This window comes from Chiloscyllium plagiosum, unplaced genomic scaffold (assembly GCF_037043375.1).
Source record: "Chiloscyllium plagiosum isolate Xiang-an unplaced genomic scaffold, Cpla_swu_hap1 HiC_scaffold_31, whole genome shotgun sequence".
Taxonomy (NCBI): domain Eukaryota; kingdom Metazoa; phylum Chordata; class Chondrichthyes; order Orectolobiformes; family Hemiscylliidae; genus Chiloscyllium; species Chiloscyllium plagiosum.
The window spans coordinates 83,059,241-83,084,071 of record NW_028270169.1 but is presented as its reverse complement, the minus strand read 5'-3'; positions in this window follow the sequence as shown (position 1 = coordinate 83,084,071).

The window sequence follows — 24,831 nt, the reverse complement described above, 5'->3', positions numbered from 1 at the left end:
GATTCAATCCCTGTCACTGACTGAGGTTCAAACCCTGACACAGACTGAGATTAAATGTCTGTCACTGTCTGAGGGTCAATCCCAGTCACTGACTGAAATTCAATCCCTGTCACTGACTGAGATTCAATCCCTGTCACTGACGGAGGTTCAATCCCTGCATTGACTGAGGTTCAATCCCTGTCACTGACTGAGAATCAATACCAGTCTCTGACTGAGATTCAATCCCTGTCACTGTCTGAGATTCAATTCCTGTCACTGACTGAGGTTCAATCCCTTGCACTGACTGAGATTCAATCCCTGTCACTGTCTGAGGGTCAATCCCAGTCACTAACTGTGATGCACTTTGTGTCACTAACTGAGATTCAATTCCTGTCACTGACTGAGGTTCAGTCCATGTCACTGACTGAGAGTCAATCCCTTTCACTGTCTGAGGGTCAATCCCAGTCAATGACTAAAATTCTATCCCTGTCACTAACTGAGATTCAATCCCTGTCACTGACTGAGGTTCAGTCCATGTCACTGACTGAGAGTCAATCCCTTTCACTGTCTGAGGGTCAATCCCTGTCACAGACAGAAACTCAATCCCTGTCACTGACTGAGATTCAAACCCTGTCACTGACTGAGATTCAATCCCTGTCACTGTCTGAGGCTCAATCCCTGTCACTGACTGAGATTCAATCTCTGTCACTGACTGAGATTCAATCCCTGTCACTGACTAAGGTTCAATCCCTGTCACAAACTGAGATTAAATTCCTGTCACTTCCTGAGATTCATTCCTGTCAGTGACTGAGATACAATCCCTGTCACTGAACTGAGTTCAATCCCTGTCACTGTCGGTGATTCAATTCCTGTCACTGACTGAGATTCAATCCCTGTCACTGATTGAGAATCAATCCCTGAAACTGAATGAGATTCAATCCCTCTCACTGACTGAGATTCAATCCCTGTCACTGACTGAGGTTCAATCCCTGTCACTGACTGAGGCTCAATCCCTGTCGCTGACTGAGATTAAATGTCTGTCACTTCCTGAGATTCAATTCCTGTCACTGACTGAGGTTCAATTCCTGTCACTGACTTAGAATCAATTCCTGTCACTGAGTGAGATTCAATCCCTGTCACTGACGGAGATTCAATGCCTGTCACTGAATGAGATTAAATCCCTGTCACTGACTGAGATTCAATCCCTGTCACTGAATGAGATTCAATCCCTGTCACTGACTGAGGTTCAATCCCTGTCACTAACTGAGATGCAATTCCTAGCAGTGACTGAGATTCAATCACTGGCACTGACTTAGATTCATTTATTGTCACTGATTGAGATTTAATCCCTGTCACTGACGGAGGTTCAATCCCTGTCACTGACTGACGTTCAATCTCTGTCACTGACTGCGGATCAATCCCTATCACTGGCTGAAACTCAATCACTGTCACCAATTAAGATTCAATGCCTGTCACTGTCTGAGGGTCAATCCCTGTCACTGACTGAGATTCAATCCCAGTCACTTTCTGAGCGTCAATCCTTGCCACTGATTGAGATTCATTCCCTGATACAGACAGAGGTTCAATCCCTGTCACTGACAGAGATTCAATCCCTGTCACTAACTGAGATTAAATTTCTGTCGCTTACTGAGATTCAATTCCTGTCAATGATTGAGATTCAATCCCTGTCACTGACTGAGATTCAATCCCTGTCACTAACTGATATTCAATCCCTGTCACTGACTGAGATTAAATTTCTGTCACTTCCTGAGATTCAATTCCTGTCACTGACTGAGATACAATCCCTATCACTGACTGAGGTTCAATCCCTGTCACTGACTGAGATTCAATTCCGGTCACTGACTGAGATTCAATCCCTGTCATTGACGGTGATTCAATCCCTGTCACTGCCTGAGATTCAATTCCTGTCACTGACTGAGGTTCAATCCATGTCACTGACTGAGAGTCAATCCCTTTCACTGTCTGAGGGTCAATCCCAGTCAATGACTAAAATTCTATCCCTGTCACTAACTGAGATTCAATCCCTGTCACTGACTAAGGTTCAATCCATGTCACTGACTGAGGTTCAATCCCTGTCACAGACAGAAACTCAATCCCTGTCACTGACTGAGATTCAATCCGTTTCACTGTCTGAGGGTCAACACCTGTCACTGACTGAGATTCAATGCCTGTAACTAACTGAGTTTCAATCCCTGTCATTGACTGAGGTTCAATCCCTGTCACTGACTGAGATTCAATCCCTGTCACTGACTGAGCGTCAATCCCTATCACTGACTAAAACTCAATCACTCTCACCGACTAAGATTCAATCCCTGTCACTGTCTGAAGTTCAATCCCTGTCACTGACTGAGATTCAATCCCTGTCACTGACTGAGATTCAAACCCTGTCACTGACTGAGATTCAATCCCTGTCACTGTCTGAGGCTCAATCCCTGTCACTGACTGAGATTCAATCTCTGTCACTGACTGAGATTCAATCCCTGTCACTGACTAAGGTTCAATCCCTGTCACAAACTGAGATTAAATTCCTGTCACTTCCTGAGATTCATTCCTGTCAGTGACTGAGATACAATCCCTGTCACAGAACTGAGTTCAATCCCTGTCACTGTCGGTGATTCAATTCCTGTCACTGACTGAGATTCAATCCCTGTCACTGATTGAGAATCAATCCCTGAAACTGAATGAGATTCAATCCCTCTCACTGACTGAGATTCAATCCCTGTCACTGACTGAGGTTCAATCCCTGTCACTGACTGAGGCTCAATCCCTGTCGCTGACTGAGATTAAATGTCTGTCACTTCCTGAGATTCAATTCCTGTCACTGACTGAGGTTCAATTCCTGTCACTGACTTAGAATCAATTCCTGTCACTGAGTGATATTCAATCCCTGTCACTGACGGAGATTCAATGCCTGTCACTGAATGAGATTAAATCCCTGTCACTGACTGAGATTCAATCCCTGTCACTGAATGAGATTCAATCCCTGTCACTGACTGAGGTTCAATCCCTGTCACTAACTGAGATGCAATTCCTAGCAGTGACTGAGATTCAATCACTGGCACTGACTTAGATTCACTTATTGTCACTGATTGAGATTTAATCCCTGTCACTGACGGAGGTTCAATCCCTGTCACTGACTGACGTTCAATCTCTGTCACTGACTGCGGATCAATCCCTATCACTGGCTGAAACTCAATCACTGTCACCAATTAAGATTCAATGCCTGTCACTGTCTGAGGGTCAATCCCTGTCACTGACTGAGATTCAATCCCAGTCACTTTCTGAGCGTCAATCCTTGCCACTGATTGAGATTCATTCCCTGATACAGACAGAGGTTCAATCCCTGTCACTGACAGAGATTCAATCCCTGTCACTAACTGAGATTAAATTTCTGTCGCTTACTGAGATTCAATTCCTGTCAATGATTGAGATTCAATCCCTGTCACTGACTGAGATTCAATCCCTGTCACTAACTGATATTCAATCCCTGTCACTGACTGAGATTAAATTTCTGTCACTTCCTGAGATTCAATCCCTGTCACTGACTGAGATTCAACCCCTGTCACTAACTGAGATTCAATCCCTGTCACTGATTGAGATTCAATCCCTGTTACTGACTGAGATTCAACCCCAGTCACTGATTGAGAATCAATCCCTGTCACTGACTGAGATTAAATCCCTGACAATGTCTGAGGTTCAATCCCTGTCACTGACTGAACCTCAATCACTCTCATCGACCTAGATTCAATCCCTGTCACTGTCTGAAGGTCAATCCCAGTCACTGACTGAGATTCAATCCCTGTCACTTTCTGAGCGTCATTCCGTGCCACTGATTGTGATTTAATCCCAGTCACTGACTGAGATTCAATGCCTGTCACTGACAGGGATTCAATCCCTGTCACTGACAGAGTTTCAATCCCAGTCACTGATTGAGATTCAATCCTTGTCACTGACTGAGTTTCAATCCCTGTCACTTCCTGAGATTCAATTCCTGTCACTGACTGAGATACAATCCCTGTCACAGACTGAAGTTCAATTCCTGTCACTGACTTAGATTCAATTCCTGTCACTGACTGAGATTCAATCCCTGTCACTAACTGAGATGCAATTCCTACCACTGACAGAGATTCTATCACTGGCAATGACTGAGATTCACTTCTTGTCACTGATTGAGATTTAATCCCTGTCACTGACGGAGGTTCAATCCCTGTCTCTGACTGAGGTTCAATCTCTGTCACTGACTGCGGATCAGTCCGTGTCACTGATGGAGGTTCAATCCCTGACAATGTCTGAGGTTCAATCCCTGTCACTGACTGAATCTCAATCACTCTCATCGACTAAGATTCAATCCCTGTCACTGTCTGAAGGTCAAACCCTGTCACTGACTGAGATTCAATCCCTGTCACTGACTGAGGCTCAAACCCTGTCACTGACTGAGGTTCAATCCCTGTCACTGACTCAGGTTCAATCCCTGTCACCAACTGAGATTAAAATCCTTTCACTTCCTGAGATTCATTCCTGTCAGTGACTGAGATACAATCCCTGTCACTGAACTGAGTTCAATCCCTGTCACTGACGGTGATTCAATCCCTGTCACTGACAGAGATTCAATCCCTGTCACTGACTGAGATTCAATCCCTGTCACTGACTGAGGTTCAATCCCTGTCACTGACTGACGCTCAATCCCTGTCACTGACTGAGATTCAATCCCTGTCACTTCCTGAGATTCAATTCCTGTCACTGACTGAGGTTCAATTCCTGTCACTGACTTAGATTCAATTCCTGTCACTGACTGAGATTCAATCCCTGTCACTGACGGAGATTCAATGCCAGTCACTGAATGAGATTAAATCCTTGTCACTGACTAAGATTCAATCCCTGTCACTGACTGAGATTCAATCCCTGTCACAGAATGAGATTCAATCCCTGTCACTGACTGAGATTCAATCCCTGTCACTGAATGAGATTCAATCCCTGTCACTGACTGAGATGCAATTCCTACCACTGACTGAGATTCTATCACTGGCAATGACTGAGATTCACTTCTTGTCACTGATTGAGATTTAATCCCTGTCACTGACTGAGGTTCAATCTCTGTCACTGACTGCGGATCAGTCCGTGTCACTGATGGAGGTTCAATCCCTGACAATGTCTGAGGTTCAATCCCTGTCACAGACTGAGATTCAATCCCTATCACTGACTGAGGATCAATACCTGTCACTGACTGAGATTCAATCCCTGTCACTGACTGAGATTCAATCCCTGTCACTGACGGAGTTTCAATCCCTGTCACTGACTGAGGTTCAATCCCTGTCACTGACTGAGGTTCAATCCCTGTCACTGACTGAGGTTCAATCCCTGTCACAGATTGAGATTCAATCCCTGTCACTGACTGAGGTTCAAACCCTGACACAGACTGAGATTAAATGTCTGTCACTGTCTGAGGGTCAATCCCAGTCACTGACTGAAATTCAATCCCTGTCACTGACTGAGATTCAATCCCTGTCACTGACGGAGGTTCAATCCCTGCATTGACTGAGGTTCAATCCCTGTCACTGACTGAGAATCAATACCAGTCTCTGACTGAGATTCAATCCCTGTCACTGTCTGAAATTCAATTCCTGTCACTGACTGAGGTTCAATCCCTTGCACTGACTGAGATTCAATCCCTGTCACTGTCTGAGGGTCAATCCCAGTCACTAACTGTGATGCACTTTGTGTCACGAACTGAGATTCAATTCCTGTCACTGACTGAGGTTCAGTCCATGTCACTGACTGAGAGTCAATCCCTTTCACTGTCTGAGGGTCAATCCCAGTCAATGACTAAAATTCTATCCCTGTCACTAACTGAGATTCAATCCCTGTCACTGACTAAGGTTCAATCCATGTCACTGACTGAGGTTCAATCCCTGTCACAGACAGAAACTCAATCCCTGTCACTGACTGAGATTCAAACCCTGTCACTGACTGAGATTCAATCCCTGTCACTGTCTGAGGCTCAATCCCTGTCACTGACTGAGATTCAATCTCTGTCACTGACTGAGATTCAATCCCTGTCACTGACTAAGGTTCAATCCCTGTCACAAACTGAGATTAAATTCCTGTCACTTCCTGAGATTCATTCCTGTCAGTGACTGAGATACAATCCCTGTCACTGAACTGAGTTCAATCCCTGTCACTGTCGGTGATTCAATTCCTGTCACTGACTGAGATTCAATCCCTGTCACTGATTGAGAATCAATCCCTGAAACTGAATGAGATTCAATCCCTCTCACTGACTGAGATTCAATCCCTGTCACTGACTGAGGTTCAATCCCTGTCACTGACTGAGGCTCAATCCCTGTCGCTGACTGAGATTAAATGTCTGTCACTTCCTGAGATTCAATTCCTGTCACTGACTGAGGTTCAATTCCTGTCACTGACTTAGAATCAATTCCTGTCACTGAGTGAGATTCAATCCCTGTCACTGACGGAGATTCAATGCCTGTCACTGAATGAGATTAAATCCCTGTCACTGACTGAGATTCAATCCCTGTCACTGAATGAGATTCAATCCCTGTCACTGACTGAGGTTCAATCCCTGTCACTAACTGAGATGCAATTCCTAGCAGTGACTGAGATTCAATCACTGGCACTGACTTAGATTCATTTATTGTCACTGATTGAGATTTAATCCCTGTCACTGACGGAGGTTCAATCCCTGTCACTGACTGACGTTCAATCTCTGTCACTGACTGCGGATCAATCCCTATCACTGGCTGAAACTCAATCACTGTCACCAATTAAGATTCAATGCCTGTCACTGTCTGAGGGTCAATCCCTGTCACTGACTGAGATTCAATCCCAGTCACTTTCTGAGCGTCAATCCTTGCCACTGATTGAGATTCATTCCCTGATACAGACAGAGGTTCAATCCCTGTCACTGACAGAGATTCAATCCCTGTCACTAACTGAGATTAAATTTCTGTCGCTTACTGAGATTCAATTCCTGTCAATGATTGAGATTCAATCCCTGTCACTGACTGAGATTCAATCCCTGTCACTAACTGATATTCAATCCCTGTCACTGACTGAGATTAAATTTCTGTCACTTCCTGAGATTCAATTCCTGTCACTGACTGAGATACAATCCCTATCACTGACTGAGGTTCAATCCCTGTCACTGACTGAGATTCAATTCCGGTCACTGACTGAGATTCAATCCCTGTCATTGACGGTGATTCAATCCCTGTCACTGCCTGAGATTCAATCCCTGTCACTGAATGAGATTAAATCACTGTCACTGAATGAGATTCAATCCCTGTCACTGACTGAGATTCAACCCCAGTCACTGATTGAGAATCAATCCCTGTCACTGACTGAGATTAAATCCCTGACAATGTCTGAGGTTCAATCCCTGTCACTGACTGAACCTCAATCACTCTCATCGACCTAGATTCAATCCCTGTCACTGTCTGAAGGTCAATACCAGTCACTGACTGAGATTCAATCCCTGTCACTTTCTGAGCGTCAATCCGTGCCACTGATTGAGATTTAATCCCAGTCACTGACTGAGATTCAATGCCTGTCACTGACAGGGATTCAATCCCTGTCACTGACAGAGTTTCAATCCCAGTCACTGATTGAGATTCAATCCTTGTCACTGACTGAGTTTTAATCCCTGTCACTTCCTGAGATTCAATCCTTGTCACTGACTGAGTTTCAATCCCTGTCACTTCCTGAGATTCAATTCCTGTCACTGACTGAGATACAATCCCTGTCACTGACTGAAGTTCAATTCCTGTCACTGACTTAGATTCAATTCCTGTCACTGACTGAGATTCAATCCCTGTCACTAACTGAGATGCAATTCCTACCACTGACAGAGATTCTATCACTGGCAATGACTGAGATTCACTTCTTGTCACTGATTGAGATTTAATCCCTGTCACTGACGGAGGTTCAATCCCTGTCTCTGACTGAGGTTCAATCTCTGTCACTGACTGCGGATCAGTCCGTGTCACTGATGGAGGTTCAATCCCTGACAATGTCTGAGGTTCAATCCCTGTCACTGACTGAATCTCAATCACTCTCATCGACTAAGATTCAATCCCTGTCACTGTCTGAAGGTCAACCCCTGTCACTGACTGAGATTCAATCCCTGTCACTGACTGAGGCTCAATCCCTGTCACTGACTGAGATTCAATCTCTGTCACTGAATGAGGTTCAATCCCTGTCACTGACTCAGGTTCAATCCCTGTCACCAACTGAGATTAAAGTCCTTTCACTTCCTGAGATTCATTCCTGTCAGTGACTGAGATACAATCCCTGTCACTGAACTGAGTTCAATCCCTGTCACTGACGGTGATTCAATCCCTGTCACTGACAGAGATTCAATCCCTGTCACTGACTGAGATTCAATCCCTGTCACTGACTGAGGTTCAATCCCTGTCACTGACTGACGCTCAATCCCTGTCACTGACTGAGATTCAATCCCTGTCACTTCCTGAGATTCAATTCCTGTCACTGACTGAGGTTCAATTCCTGTCACTGACTTAGATTCAATTCCTGTCACTGACTGAGATTCAATCCCTGTCACTGACGGAGATTCAATGCCAGTCACTGAATGAGATTAAATCCCTGTCACTGACTAAGATTCAATCCCTGTCACTGACTGAGATTCAATCCCTGTCACAGAATGAGATTCAATCCCTGTCACTGACTGAGATTCAATCCCTGTCACTGAATGAGATTCAATCCCTGTCACTGACTGAGATGCAATTCCTACCACTGACTGAGATTCTATCACTGGCAATGACTGAGATTCACTTCTTGTCACTGATTGAGATTTAATCCCTGTCACTGACTGAGGTTCAATCTCTGTCACTGACTGCGGATCAGTCCGTGTCACTGATGGAGGTTCAATCCCTGACAATGTCTGAGGTTCAATCCCTGTCACAGACTGAGATTCAATCCCTATCACTGACTGAGGATCAATACCTGTCACTGACTGAGATTCAATCCCTGTCACTGATTGAGAATCAATCCCTGAAACTGAATGAGATTCAATCCCTCTCACTGACTGAGATTCAATCCCTGTCACTGACTGAGGTTCAATCCCTGTCACTGACTGAGGCTCAATCCCTGTCACTGACTGAGATTCAATCCCTGTCACTGACTGAGATTAAATGTCTGTCACTTCCTGAGATTCAATCCCTGTCACTTTCTGAGCGTCAATCCGTGCCACTGATTGAGATTTAATCAGTCACTGACTGAGATTCAATGCCTGTCACTGACAGAGTTTCAATCCCAGTCAATGATTGAGATTCAATCCTTGTTTCTGACTGAGATTCAATCCCTGTCACTGACTGAGATTCAAACCCTGTCACTGACAGAGATTCAATCCCTGTCACGGACTGAGGTTCAATCCCTGTCACTGACTGAGATTCAATCTCTGTCACTGACTGAGATTCAATCCCTGTCACTATCTGAGATTCAATCTCTGTCACAGACTGAGGTTCAATCCCTGTCACTGTCTGAGATTAAATGTCTGTCACTTCCTGAGATTCAATTCCTGTCACTGACTGAGATACAATTCCTGTCACTGACTGAGGGTCAATCCCTATCACTGACTGAAACTCAATCACTGTCACCAACTAAGATTCAATGCCTGTCACTGTCTGAGGGTCAATCCCTGCCACTGATTGAGATTCAATCTCTGTCACTGACTGAGATTCAATGCCTGTCACTGACAGAGATTCAATCCCTGTCACTGACAGAGTTTCAATCCCAGTCACTGATTGAGATTCAATCCTTGTCACTGACTGAGATTCAATCCCTGTCACTGACTGAGATTCAAACCCTGTCACTGACTGAGATTCAATCCCTGTCACTGACTGAGGCTCAATCCCTGTCACTGACTGAGATTCAATCTCTGTCACTGACAGAGGTTCAATCCCTGTCACTGACTGAGATTCAATCTCTGTCACTGACTGAGATTCAATCCCTGTCACTGACTAAGGTTCAATCCCTGTCACCAACTGAGATTAAAATCCTGTCACTTCCTGAGATTCATTCCTGTCAGTGACTGAGATACAATCCCTGTCACTGAACTGAGTTCAATCCCAGTCACTGACGGTGATTCAATCCCTGTCACTGACAGAGATTCAATCCCTGTCGCTGATTGAGAATCAATCCCTGAAACTGACTGAGATTCAATCCCTGTCACTGACTGAGATTCAATCCCTGTCACTGACTGAGGTTCAATCCCTGTCACTGACCGAGGCTCAATCCCTGTCACTGACTGAGATTCAATCCCTGTCACTAACTGAGATTCAATCTCTGTCACAGACTGAGTTTCAATCCGTGTCACTGACTGAGATTCAATCCCTGTCACTGACTGAGATTCAATCCCTGTCACTGACTGAGGTTCAATCCCTGTCACTGACTGAAGCTCAATCCCTGTCACTGATTGAGAGACAATCCCTGTCACTGACTGAGGTTCAATTCCTGTCACTGACTTAGATTCAATTCCTGTCACTGACTGAGATTCAATACCTGTAACTGACGGAGATTCAATGCCAGTCACTGAATGAGATTAAATCGCTGTCACTGACTGAGATTCAATCCCTGTCACTGAAAGAGATTCAATCCCTGTCACTGACTGAGATTCAATCCCTGTCACTAACTGAGATGCAATTCCTACCACTGACTGAGATTCTATCACTGGCAATGACTGCGATTCACTTCTTGTCACTGATTGAGATTGAATCCCTGTCACTGACGGAGGTTCAATCCCTGTCACTGACTGTGGTTCAACCTCTGTCACTGACTGCGGATCAGTCCGTGTCACTGATGGAGGTTCAATCCCTGACAATGTCTGAGGTTCAATCCCTGTCACAGACTGAGATTCAATCCCTGTCACTGACTGAGGATCAATCCCTATCACTGACTGAAACTCAATCACTGTCACCAACTAAGATTCAATGCCTGACACTGTCTGAGGGTCAATCCCTGTCACTGACTGAGATTCAATCCCTGTCACTTTCTGAGCGTCAATCACTTCCACTGATTGGCATTCATTCCCTGATACTGACGGAGGTTCAAACCCCGTCACTGACAGAGATTCAATCCCTGTCACTGACTGAGATTAAATTTCTGTTACTTACTGAGATTCAATTCCGGTCACTGATTGAGATTCAATCCCTGTCACTGACTGAGATTCAATCCCTGTCACTTTCTGAGCGTCAATCCGTGCCACTGATTGAGATTTAATCCTAGTCACTGACTGAGGTCCAATCCCTGTCACTGACTGAGATTCAAACCCTGTCACTGACAGAGTTTCAAACCCAGTCACTGATTGAGATTCAATCCTTGTCACTGACTGAGATTCAATCCCTGTCACTGACTGAGATTCAATCTCTGTCACTGACTAAGGTTCAATCCCTGTCACCAACTGAGATTAAAATCCTGTCACTTCCTGAGATTCATTCCTGTCAGTGACTGAGATACAATCCCTGTCACTGAACTGAGTTCAATCCCAGTCACTGACGGTGATTCAATCCCTGTCACTGACAGAGATTCAATCCCTGTCGCTGATTGAGAATCAATCCCTGAAACTGACTGAGATTCAATCCCTGTCACTGACTGAGATTCAATCCCTGTCACTGACTGAGGTTCAATCCCTGTCACTGACCGAGGCTCAATCCCTGTCACTGACTGAGATTCAATCCCTGTCACTAACTGAGATTCAATCTCTGTCACAGACTGAGTTTCAATCCGTGTCACTGACTGAGATTCAATCCCTGTCACTGACTGAGATTCAATCCCTGTCACTGACTGAGGTTCAATCCCTGTCACTGACTGAAGCTCAATCCCTGTCACTGATTGAGATTCAATTCCTGTCACTGACTGAGAGACAATCCCTGTCACTGACTGAGGTTCAATTCCTGTCACTGACTTAGATTCAATTCCTGTCACTGACTGAGATTCAATACCTGTAACTGACGGAGATTCAATGCCAGTCACTGAATGAGATTAAATCGCTGTCACTGACTGAGATTCAATCCCTGTCACTGAAAGAGATTCAATCCCTGTCACTGACTGAGATTCAATCCCTGTCACTAACTGAGATGCAATTCCTACCACTGACTGAGATTCTATCACTGGCAATGACTGCGATTCACTTCTTGTCACTGATTGAGATTGAATCCCTGTCACTGACGGAGGTTCAATCCCTGTCACTGACTGTGGTTCAACCTTTGTCACTGACTGCGGATCAGTCCGTGTCACTGATGGAGGTTCAATCCCTGACAATGTCTGAGGTTCAATCCCTGTCACAGACTGAGATTCAATCCCTGTCACTGACTGAGGATCAATCCCTATCACTGACTGAAACTCAATCACTGTCACCAACTAAGATTCAATGCCTGACACTGTCTGAGGGTCAATCCCTGTCACTGACTGAGATTCAATCCCTGTCACTTTCTGAGCGTCAATCCCTTCCACTGATTGACATTCATTCCCTGATACTGACAGAGGTTCAAACCCCGTCACTGACAGAGATTCAATCCCTGTCACTGACTGAGATTAAATTTTTGTTACTTACTGAGATTCAATTCCGGTCACTGATTGAGATTCAATCCCTGTCACTGACTGAGATTCAATCCCTGTCACTTTCTGAGCGTCAATCCGTGCCACTGATTGAGATTTAATCCTAGTCACTGACTGAGGTCCAATCCCTGTCACTGACTGAGATTCAAACCCTGTCACTGACAGAGTTTCAAACCCAGTCACTGATTGAGATTCAATCCTTGTCACTGACTGAGATTCAATCCCTGTCACTGACTGAGATTCAAACCCTGTCACTGACTGAGATTCAATCCCTGTCACTTACTGAGGCTCAATCCCTGTCACTGACTAAGATTCATCTCTGTCACTGACTGAGATTGAATCCCTGTCACTGACTAAGGTTCAATCCCTGTCACTAACTGAGATTAAATTCCTGTCACTTCCTGAGATTCATTCCTGTCAGTGACTGAGATACAATCCCTGTCATTGAACTGAGTTCAATCCCTGTCACTGACGGTGATTCAATTCCTGTCACTGACTAAGATTCAATCCCTGTCACTGACTGAGATTCAATCCCTGTCACTGATTGAGAATCAATCCCTGAAACTGACTGAGATTCAATCCCTGTCACTGACTGAGATGCAATCCCTGTCACTGACTGAGATTCAATTCCTGTCACTGACTGAGGCTCAATCCCTGTCACTGACTGAGATTAAATGTCTGTCACTGACTGAGATACAATCCCTGTCACTGACTGAGGTTCAAATCCTGTCACTGACTTACATTCAATTCCTGTCACTGACTGAGATTCAATCCCTGTCACTGACGGAGATTCAATGCTTGTCACTGAATGAGATTAAATCCCTGTCACTGACTGAGATTCAATCCCTGTCACTGACTGAGATTCAATCCCTGTCACTGAATGCGATTCAATCCCTTTCACTGACTGAGGTTCAATCCCTGTCACTAACTGAGATGCAATTCCTACCACTGACTGAGATTCAATCACTGGCACTGACTGAGATTCACTTCTTGTCACTGATTGAGATTCAATCCCTGTCACTGACGGAGGTTCAATTCCTGTCACTGACTGACGTTCAATCCCTGTCACTAACTGAGGATCAGTCCGTGTCACTGGTGGAGTTTCAATTCCTGACAATGTCTGAGGTTCAATCCCTGTCACAGACTGAGATTCAATCCCTGTCACTGACTGAGGTTCAACCCCTGTCACTGACTGAGATTCAATCCCTGTCACTAACTGAGATTCAATCTCTGTCACAGACTGAGTTTCAATCCGTGTCACTGACTGAGATTAAATGTCTGTCACTTCCTGAGATTCAATTCCTGTCACTGACTGAGAGACAATCCCTGTCACTGACTGAGGTTCAATTCCTGTCACTGACTTAGATTCAATTCCTGTCACTGACTGAGATTCAATCCCTGTCACTGACGGAGATTCAATGCCAGTCACTGAATGAGATTAAATCCCTGTCACTGACTAAGATTCAATCACTGTCACTGACTGAGATTCAAACCCTGTCACTGAATGAGATTCAATCCCTGTCACTAACTGAGATGCAATTGCTACCACTGACTGAGATTCTATCACTGGCAATGACTGAGATTGACTTCTTGTCACTGATTGAGATTTAATCCCTGTCACTGACGGAGGTTCAATCCCTGTCACTGACTGAGGTTCAATCTCTGTCACTGACTGCGGATCAGTCCGTGTCACTGATGGAGGTTCAATCCCTGACAATGTCTGAGGTTCAATCCCTGTCACAGACTGAGATTCAATCCCTGTCACTGACTGAGGGTCAATCCCTGTCACTGACTGAGATTCAATCCCAGTCACTTTCTGAGCGTCAATCTCTTCCACTGATTGAGATTCAGTCCCTGATACTGACAGAGGTTCAATCCCTGTCACTGACTGAGATTCAAACCCTGTCACTGACTGAGATTCAATCCCTGTCACTGATTGAGATTCAATCCTTGTCACTGACTGAGATTCAATCCCTGTCACTGACTGAGATTCAAACCCTGTCACTGACTGAGATTCAATCCCTGTCACTGACTGAGGCTCAATCCCTGTCACTGACTGAGATTCAATGTCTGTCACTGACTGAGATTCAATCCCTGTCACAGACTGAGGTTCAATCCCTGTCACGAACTGATTAAATTCCTGTCACTTCCTGAGATTCATTCCTGTCAGTGACTGAGATACAATCACTGTCACTGACTGAGATTCAATCCCTGTCACTGACTGAGAATCAATCCCTGAAACTGACTGAGATTCAATCCCTGTCACTGACTGAGATTCAATCCCTGTCACTGACTGAGGTTCAATCCCTGTCACTGACTGAGGCTCAATTCCTGTCACTGACTGAGATTCAATCCCAGTCACTAACTGATATTCAATCTCTGTCACAGACTGAGGTTCAATCCCTGTCACTGACTGAGATTAAATGTCTGTCACTTCCTGAGATTCAATTCCTGTCACTGACTGAGAAACAATCCCTGTCACTGACTGAGGTTCAATTCCTGTCACTGACTTAGATTCAATTCCTGTCACTGACTGAGATTCAATCCCTGTCACTGACGGAGATTCAATGCCTGTCACTGACTGAGATTAAATCCCTGTCACTGACTGAGATTCAATCCCTGTCACTGACTGAGATTCAATCCCTGTCACTGACTGAGGATCAGTCCGGATCACTGGTGGAGATTCAATTCCTGACAATGTCTGAGGTTCAATCCCTATCACAGACTGAGATTCAATCCCTGTCACTGACTGAGGGTCAATCCCTATCACTGACTGAAACTCAATCACTGTCACCAACTAAGATTCAATGCCTGTCACTGTCTGAGGGTCAATCCCTGCCACTGATTGAGATTCAATCCCAGTCACTGACTGAGGTTCAATCCCTGTCACTGACTGAGGCTCAATCCGTGTCAATGACAGATGCTCAATCCATGTCACTGACTGAGATTCAATCCCTTTCACTGTCTGAGGGTCAATCCCAGTCAACGGCTAAGATTCTATCCCTGTCACTAACTGAGATTAAATCCCTGTCACTGACTAAGGTTCAATCCCTGTCACTGACTAAGGTTCAATCCCTGACACTGACGGAGGTTCAATTCCTGTCACTGACGTTCAATCTCTGTCACTGACTGAGGATCAGTCCGTGTCACTGGTGGAGTTTCAATTCCTGACAATGTCTGAGGTTCAATCCCTGTCAGAGAGTGAGATTCAATCTCTGTCACAGACTGAGGGTCAATCCCTATCACTGACTGAAACTCAATCACTGTCACCAACTAAGATTCAATGCCTGTCACTGTCTGAGGGTCAATCCCTGCCACTGATTGAGATTCAATCCCTGTCACTGACTGAGGGTCAATCCCTGTCACAGACTGAGGGTCAATCCCTGTCACAGACTGAGATTCAATCCCTGTCACTGACTGAGATTCAATTCCTGTCACAGACTGAGATTCAATCCCTGTCACTGAATGAGATTCAATCACTGTTACTGACAGAGGGTCAATCCCAGTCACTGACTGAGATTCAATCACTGTCACAAACTGAGATTCAATCCCTGTCACTGACTGAGGTTCAATCTCTGACACTGACTGAGGTTCAATCACTGTCACTGCCTGAGGTTCAATCCCTGTCACTGCCTGAATTTCAATCCCTGTCACAGACTGAGATTCAATCCCTGTCACTGACTGAGATTCAATCCCTGTCACTGAATGAGATTCAATCCCTGTCACTGTCTGAGGGTCTATCCCAGTCATTGACTGAGATTCAATTCCTGTCACTAACTGAGATTCAATCCCTGTCACTGACTAAGGTTCAATCCCTGTCACTGTCTGAGCGTCAATCCCTGTCACTGACTGAGATTCAATCCCTGTCACTGACTGAGGTTCAATCCCTGTCACTGACTGAGGTTCAATCTGTGTAACTGACTGAGATTCAATCCCTGTCACTGACTGAGAATCTCTCCCTGTCAATGAATTAGATTCAATCTCTGTCACTGACTGAGATTCTATCCCTGTCACTGAATGAGATTCAATCCCTGTCACTGATTGAGATTCAATACCTGTCACTGAATGAGATTCAATACCTGTCACTGAGTGAGATTCAATCCCTGTCACTGACTGAGATTCAATCCCTGTCACTGAATGAGATTCAATCCCTGTCACTGACTGAGATTCAATACCTGTCACTGACTGAGATTCAATCCCTGTCACTGACTGAGATTCAATCCCTGTCACTAACTGAGATGCAATTCCTTCCACTGTCTGTGATTCAAGCCCTGGCACTGACTGAGATTCGCTTCCTGTCACAGATTGAGATTCTATCCCTGTCACTGACTGAGGGTCATTCCCTGTCACTATTTGTGGCTCAATCCCTGTCACTGACTGAGATTCCATTCCTATCACTGTCTGAGCATCAATCCCTGTCACTGACTGAGGTTCAATCCCAGACACTGACAGAGGTTCAATCCCTGTCACTGACTGAGGTTCAATCCCTGTCACTGACGGAGATTCAAACCCTGTCACTGACTGAGGTTCAATCCCTGTCAATGACTGAGTCTCAATCGCTGTCACAGACTGGGATTCAACCCTGTCACTAACTGAGATTCTATCCCTGTCACTGTCTGAGGGTCAATCCCTGTCACTGACTGAGGGTCAATCCCAGTCACTGACTGAGATTCAATCCCTGCCACTGACTGAGATTCAATCCCTGTCACTGACTGAGGGTCAATCGCTTTAACTGACTGATGCTTGATCATTTCACTGACTGATGTTCAATCCCAGTCACTGACTGAGGTACAATCCCTGTCACTGCCTATGGTTCAATCCGTGTCACTGACTGAGATTCAATCTGTGTGACTGACTGTAATTCAATCCCTGTCACTGATTGAGATTCAATCCCTGCCACTGACTGAGGGTCAATCCCGATAACTGACTTAAACTCAATCCCTGTCACTGACTGAGATTCAATCCCTGTCAATAACTGAGATTCAATTCCTGTCACTGACTGAGATTCAATCACTGTCACTGTCTGAGGGTCAATCCCTGTCACTGACTGAGGGTCAATCCCTGTGACTAACTGTGATTCAATCCCTGTCACTGACTGAGATTCAGTACCTGTCACTGACTGAGATTCAATCCCTGTCACTAACTGAGATTCAATCCCTGTCACTGACTGAGATTCAATCACTGTCACTGTCTGAAGGTCAATCCCTGTCACTGACTGAGGGTCAATCCCTGTGACTAACTGTGATTCAATCCCTGTCACTGACTGAGGGTTATTCCCTGTCACTGACTGCGATTCAATCCCAGTCACTGACTGAGGTTCAATCCCAGTTACTGATTGACATTGAATCCCTGTCACTGACTGAGGTTCACTCCCTGTCACTGTCTGAGGCTCAATCCCTGTCACTGACTGAGGCTCAATCCCTGTCACGGACTGAGATTCAATCCCTGTCACTGACTGAGGTTCAATCCCTGTCACAGGCTGAGATTCAATCCCTGTCACTGACTGAGGGTCAATCCCTGTCAATGACTGAGGCTCAATTCCTGTCACTGACTGAGATACAATTCCTGTCACTGACTGAGGGTCAATCCCTATCACTGACTGAAACTCAATCACTGTCACCAACTAAGATTCAATGCCTGTCACTGTCTGAGGGTCAATCCCTGCCACTGATTGAGATTCAATCTCTGTCACTGACTGAGATTCAATGCCTGTCACTGACAGAGATTCAATCCCTGTCACTGACAGAGTTTCAATCCCAGTCACTGATTGAGATTCAATCCTTGTCACTGACTGAGATTCAATCCCTGTCACTGACTGAGATTCAAACCCTGTCACTGACTGAGATTCAATCCCTGTCACTGACTGAGGCTCAATCCCTGTCACTGACTGAGATTCAATCTCTGTCACTGACAGAGGTTCAATCCCTGTCACTGACTGAGATTCAATCTCTGTCACTGACTGAGATTCAATCTCTGTCACTGACTAAGGTTCAATCCCTGTCACCAACTGAGATTAAAATCCTGTCACTTCCTGAGATTCATTCCTGTCAGTGACTGAGATACAATCCCTGTCACTGAACTGAGTTCAATCCCAGTCACTGACGGTGATTCAATCCCTGTCACTGACAGAGATTCAATCCCTGTCGCTGATTGAGAATCAATCCCTGAAACTGACTGAGATTCAATCCCTGTCACTGACTGAGATTCAATCCCTGTCACTGACTGAGGTTCAATCCCTGTCACTGACCGAGGCTCAATCCCTGTCACTGACTGAGATTCAATCCCTGTCACTAACTGAGATTCAATCTCTGTCACAGACTGAGTTTCAATCCGTGTCACTGACTGAGATTCAATCCCTGTCACTGACTGAGATTCAATCCCTGTCACTGACTGAGGTTCAATCCCTGTCACTGACTGAAGCTCAATCCCTGTCACTGATTGAGATTCAATTCCTGTCACTGACTGAGAGACAATCCCTGTCACTGACTGAGGTTCAATTCCTGTCACTGACTTAGATTCAATTCCTGTCACTGACTGAGATTCAATACCTGTAACTGACGGAGATTCAATGCCAGTCACTGAATGAGATTAAATCGCTGTCACTGACTGAGATTCAATCCCTGTCACTGAAAGAGATTCAATCCCTGTCACTGACTGAGATTCAATCCCTGTCACTAACTGAGATGCAATTCCTACCACTGACTGAGATTCTATCACTGGCAATGACTGCGATTCACTTCTTGTCACTGATTGAGATTGAATCCCTGTCACTGACGGAGGTTCAATCCCTGTCACTGACTGTGGTTCAACCTCTGTCACTGACTGCGGATCAGTCCGTGTCACTGATGGAGGTTCAATCCCTGACAATGTCTGAGGTTCAATCCCTGTCACAGACTATGATTCAATCCCTGTCACTGACTGAGGATCAATCCCTATCACTGACTGAAACTCAATCACTGTCACCAACTAAGATTCAATGCCTGACACTGTCTGAGGGTCAATCCCTGTCACTGACTGAGATTCAATCCCTGTCACTTTCTGAGCGTCAATCCCTTCCACTGATTGACATTCATTCCCTGATACTGACAGAGGTTCAAACCCCGTCACTGACAGAGATTCAATCCCTGTCACTGACTGAGATTAAATTTCTGTTACTTACTGAGATTCAATTCCGGTCACTGATTGAGATTCAATCCCTGTCACTGACTGAGATTCAATCCCTGTCACTTTCTGAGCGTCAATCCGTGCCACTGATTGAGATTTAATCCTAGTCACTGACTGAGGTCCAATCCCTGTCACTGACTGAGATTCAAACCCTGTCACTGACAGAGTTTCAAACCCAGTCACTGATTGAGATTCAATCCTTGTCACTGACTGAGATTCAATCCCTGTCACTGACTGAGATTCAAACCCTGTCACTGACTGAGATTCAATCCCTGTCACTTACTGAGGCTCAATCCCTGTCACTGACTAAGATTCATCTCTGTCACTGACTGAGATTCAATCCCTGTCACTGACTAAGGTTCAATCCCTGTCACTAACTGAGATTAAATTCCTGTCACTTCCTGAGATTCATTCCTGTCAGTGACTGAGATACAATCCCTGTCATTGAACTGAGTTCAATCCCTGTCACTGACGGTGATTCAATTCCTGTCACTGACTGAGATTCAATCCCTGTCACTGACTGAGATTCAATCCCTGTCACTGATTGAGAATCAATCCCTGAAACTGACTGAGATTCAATCCCTGTCACTGACTGAGATGCAATCCCTGTCACTGACTGAGATTCAATTCCTGTCACTGACTGAGGCTCAATCCCTGTCACTGACTGAGATTAAATGTCTGTCACTGACTGAGATACAATCCCTGTCACTGACTGAGGTTCAAATCCTGTCACTGACTTACATTCAATTCCTGTCACTGACTGAGATTCAATCCCTGTCACTGACGGAGATTCAATGCTTGTCACTGAATGAGATTAAATCCCTGTCACTGACTGAGATTCAATCCCTGTCACTGACTGAGATACAATCCCTGTCACTGAATGAGATTCAATCCCTGTCACTGACTGAGGTTCAATCCCTGTCACTAACTGAGATGCAATTCCTACCACTGACTGAGATTCAATCACTGGCACTGACTGAGATTCACTTCTTGTCACTGATTGAGATTCAATCCCTGTCACTGACGGAGGTTCAATTCCTGTCACTGACTGACGTTCAATCCCTGTCACTAACTGAGGATCAGTCCGTGTCACTGGTGGAGTTTCAATTCCTGACAATGTCTGAGGTTCAATCCCTGTCACAGACTGAGATTCAATCCCTGTCACTGACTGAGGTTCAACCCCTGTCACTGACTGAGATTCAATCCCTGTCACTAACTGAGATTCAATCTCTGTCACAGACTGAGTTTCAATCCGTGTCACTGACTGAGATTAAATATCTGTCACTTCCTGAGATTCAATTCCTGTCACTGACTGAGAGACAATCCCTGTCACTGACTGAGGTTCAATTCCTGTCACTGACTTAGATTCAATTCCTGTCACTGACTGAGATTCAATCCCTGTCACTGACGGAGATTCAATGCCAGTCACTGAATGAGATTAAATCCCTGTCACTGACTAAGATTCAATCACTGTCACTGACTGAGATTCAAACCCTGTCACTGAATGAGATTCAATCCCTGTCACTGACTGAGATTCAATCCCTGTCACTAACTGAGATGCAATTGCTACCACTGACTGAGATTCTATCACTGGCAATGACTGAGATTGACTTCTTGTCACTGATTGAGATTTAATCCCTGTCACTGACGGAGGTTCAATCCCTGTCACTGACTGAGGTTCAATCTCTGTCACTGACTGCGGATCAGTCCGTGTCACTGATGGAGGTTCAATCCCTGACAATGTCTGAGGTTCAATCCCTGTCACAGACTGAGATTCAATCCCTGTCACTGACTGAGGGTCAATCCCTGTCACTGACTGAGATTCAATCCCAGTCACTTTCTGAGCGTCAATATCTTCCACTGATTGAGATTCAGTCCCTGATACTGACAGAGGTTCAATCCCTGTCACTGACTGAGATTCAAACCCTGTCACTGACTGAGATTCAATCCCTGTCACTGATTGAGATTCAATCCCTGTCACTGACGGAGGTTCAATTCCTGTCACTGACTGACGTTCAATCCCTGTCACTGACTGAGGATCAGTCCTTGTCACTGGTGGAGTTTCAATTCCTGACAATGTCTGAGGTTCAATCCCTGTCACAGACTGAGATTCAATGCCTGTCACTGTCTGAGGGTCAATCCCTGTCACTGACTGAGATTCAATCCCTGCCACTTTCTGAGCGTCAATCCGTGCCACTGACTGAGATTCAATGCCTGTCAGTGACTGAGATTCAATCCCTGTCACTGATTGAGATTCAATCCTTGTCACTGACTGAGATTCAATCCCTGTCACTGACTGAGATTCAAACCCTGTCACTGACTGAGATTCAATCCCTGTCACTGACTGAGGCTCAATCCCTGTCACTGACTGAGATTCAATGTCTGTCACTGACTGAGATTCAATCCCTGTCAAAGACTGAGGTTCAATCCCTGTCACGAACTGATTAAATTCCTGTCACTTCCTGAGATTCATTCCTGTCAGTGACTGAGATACAATCACTGTCACTGACTGAGATTCAATCCCTGTCACTGACTGAGAATCAATCCCTGAAACTGACTGAGATTCAATCCCTGTCACTGACTGAGATTCAATCCCTGTCACTGACTGAGGTTCAATCCCTGTCACTGACTGAGGCTCAATTCCTGTCACTGACTGAGATTCAATCCCAGTCACTAACTGATATTCAATCTCTGTCACAGACTGAGGTTCAATCCCTGTCACTGACTGAGATTAAATGTCTGTCACTTCCTGAGATTCAATTCCTGTCACTGACTGAGAAACAATCCCTGTCACTGACTGAGGTTCAATTCCTGTCACTGACTTAGATTCAATTCCTGTCACTGACTGAGATTCAATCCCTGTCACTGACGGAGATTCAATGCCTGTCACTGACTGAGATTAAATCCCTGTCACTGACTGAGATTCAATCCCTGTCACTGACTGAGATTCAATCCCTGTCACTGACTGAGGATCAGTCCGTGTCACTGGTGGAGATTCAATTCCTGACAATGTCTGAGGTTCAATCCCTATCACAGACTGAGATTCAATCCCTGTCACTGACTGAGGGTCAATCCCTATCACTGACTGAAACTCAATCACTGTCACCAACTAAGATTCAATGCCTGTCACTGTCTGAGGGTCAATCCCTGCCACTGATTGAGATTCAATCCCAGTCACTGACTGAGGTTCAATCCCTGTCACTGACTGAGGCTCAATCCGTGTCAATGACAGATGCTCAATCCATGTCACTGACTGAGATTCAATCCCTTTCACTGTCTGAGGGTCAATCCCAGTCAACGGCTAAGATTCTATCCCTGTCACTAACTGAGATTAAATCCCTGTCACTGACTAAGGTTCAATCCCTGTCACTGACTAAGGTTCAATCCCTGACACTGACGGAGGTTCAATTCCTGTCACTGACGTTCAATCTCTGTCACTGACTGAGGATCAGTCCGTGTCACTGGTGGAGTTTCAATTCCTGACAATGTCTGAGGTTCAATCCCTGTCAGAGAGTGAGATTCAATCTCTGTCACAGACTGAGGGTCAATCCCTATCACTGACTGAAACTCAATCACTGTCACCAACTAAGATTCAATGCCTGTCACTATCTGAGGGTCAATCCCTGCCACTGATTGAGATTCAATCCCTGTCACTGACTGAGGGTCAATCCCTGTCACAGACTGAGGGTCAATCCCTGTCACAGACTGAGATTCAATCCCTGTCACTGACTGAGATTCAATTCCTGTCACAGACTGAGATTCAATCCCTGTCACTGAATGAGATTCAATCACTGTTACTGACAGAGGGTCAATCCCAGTCACTGACTGAGATTCAATCACTGTCACAAACTGAGATTCAATCCCTGTCACTGACTGAGGTTCAATCTCTGACACTGACTGAGGTTCAATCACTGTCACTGCCTGAGGTTCAATCCCTGTCACTGCCTGAATTTCAATCCCTGTCACAGACTGAGATTCAATCCCTGTCACTGACTGAGATTCAATCCCTGTCACTGAATGAGATTCAATCCCTGTCACTGTCTGAGGGTCTATCCCAGTCATTGACTGAGATTCAATTCCTGTCACTAACTGAGATTCAATCCCTGTCACTGACTAAGGTTCAATCCCTGTCACTGTCTGAGCGTCAATCCCTGTCACTGACTGAGATTCAATCCCTGTCACTGACTGAGGTTCAATCCCTGTCACTGACTGAGGTTCAATCTGTGTAACTGACTGAGATTCAATCCCTGTCACTGACTGAGAATCTCTCCCTGTCAATGAATTAGATTCAATCTCTGTCACTGACTGAGATTCTATCCCTGTCACTGAATGAGATTCAATCCCTGTCACTGATTGAGATTCAATACCTGTCACTGAATGAGATTCAATACCTGTCACTGAGTGAGATTCAATCCCTGTCACTGACTGAGATTCAATCCCTGTCACTGAATGAGATTCAATCCCTGTCACTGACTGAGATTCAATACCTGTCACTGACTGAGATTCAATCCCTGTCACTGACTGAGATTCAATCCCTGTCACTAACTGAGATGCAATTCCTTCCACTGTCTGTGATTCAAGCCCTGGCACTGACTGAGATTCGCTTCCTGTCACAGATTGAGATTCTATCCCTGTCACTGACTGAGGGTCATTCCCTGTCACTATTTGTGGCTCAATCCCTGTCACTGACTGAGATTCCATTCCTATCACTGTCTGAGCATCAATCCCTGTCACTGACTGAGGTTCAATCCCAGACACTGACAGAGGTTCAATCCCTGTCACTGACTGAGGTTCAATCCCTGTCACTGACGGAGATTCAAACCCTGTCACTGACTGAGGTTCAATCCCTGTCAATGACTGAGTCTCAATCGCTGTCACAGACTGGGATTCAACCCTGTCACTAACTGAGATTCTATCCCTGTCACTGTCTGAGGGTCAATCCCTGTCACTGACTGAGGGTCAATCCCAGTCACTGACTGAGATTCAATCCCTGCCACTGACTGAGATTCAATCCCTGTCACTGACTGTGGCTCAATTCCTGTCATTGACTGAGGTTCAATCGCTTTAACTGACTGA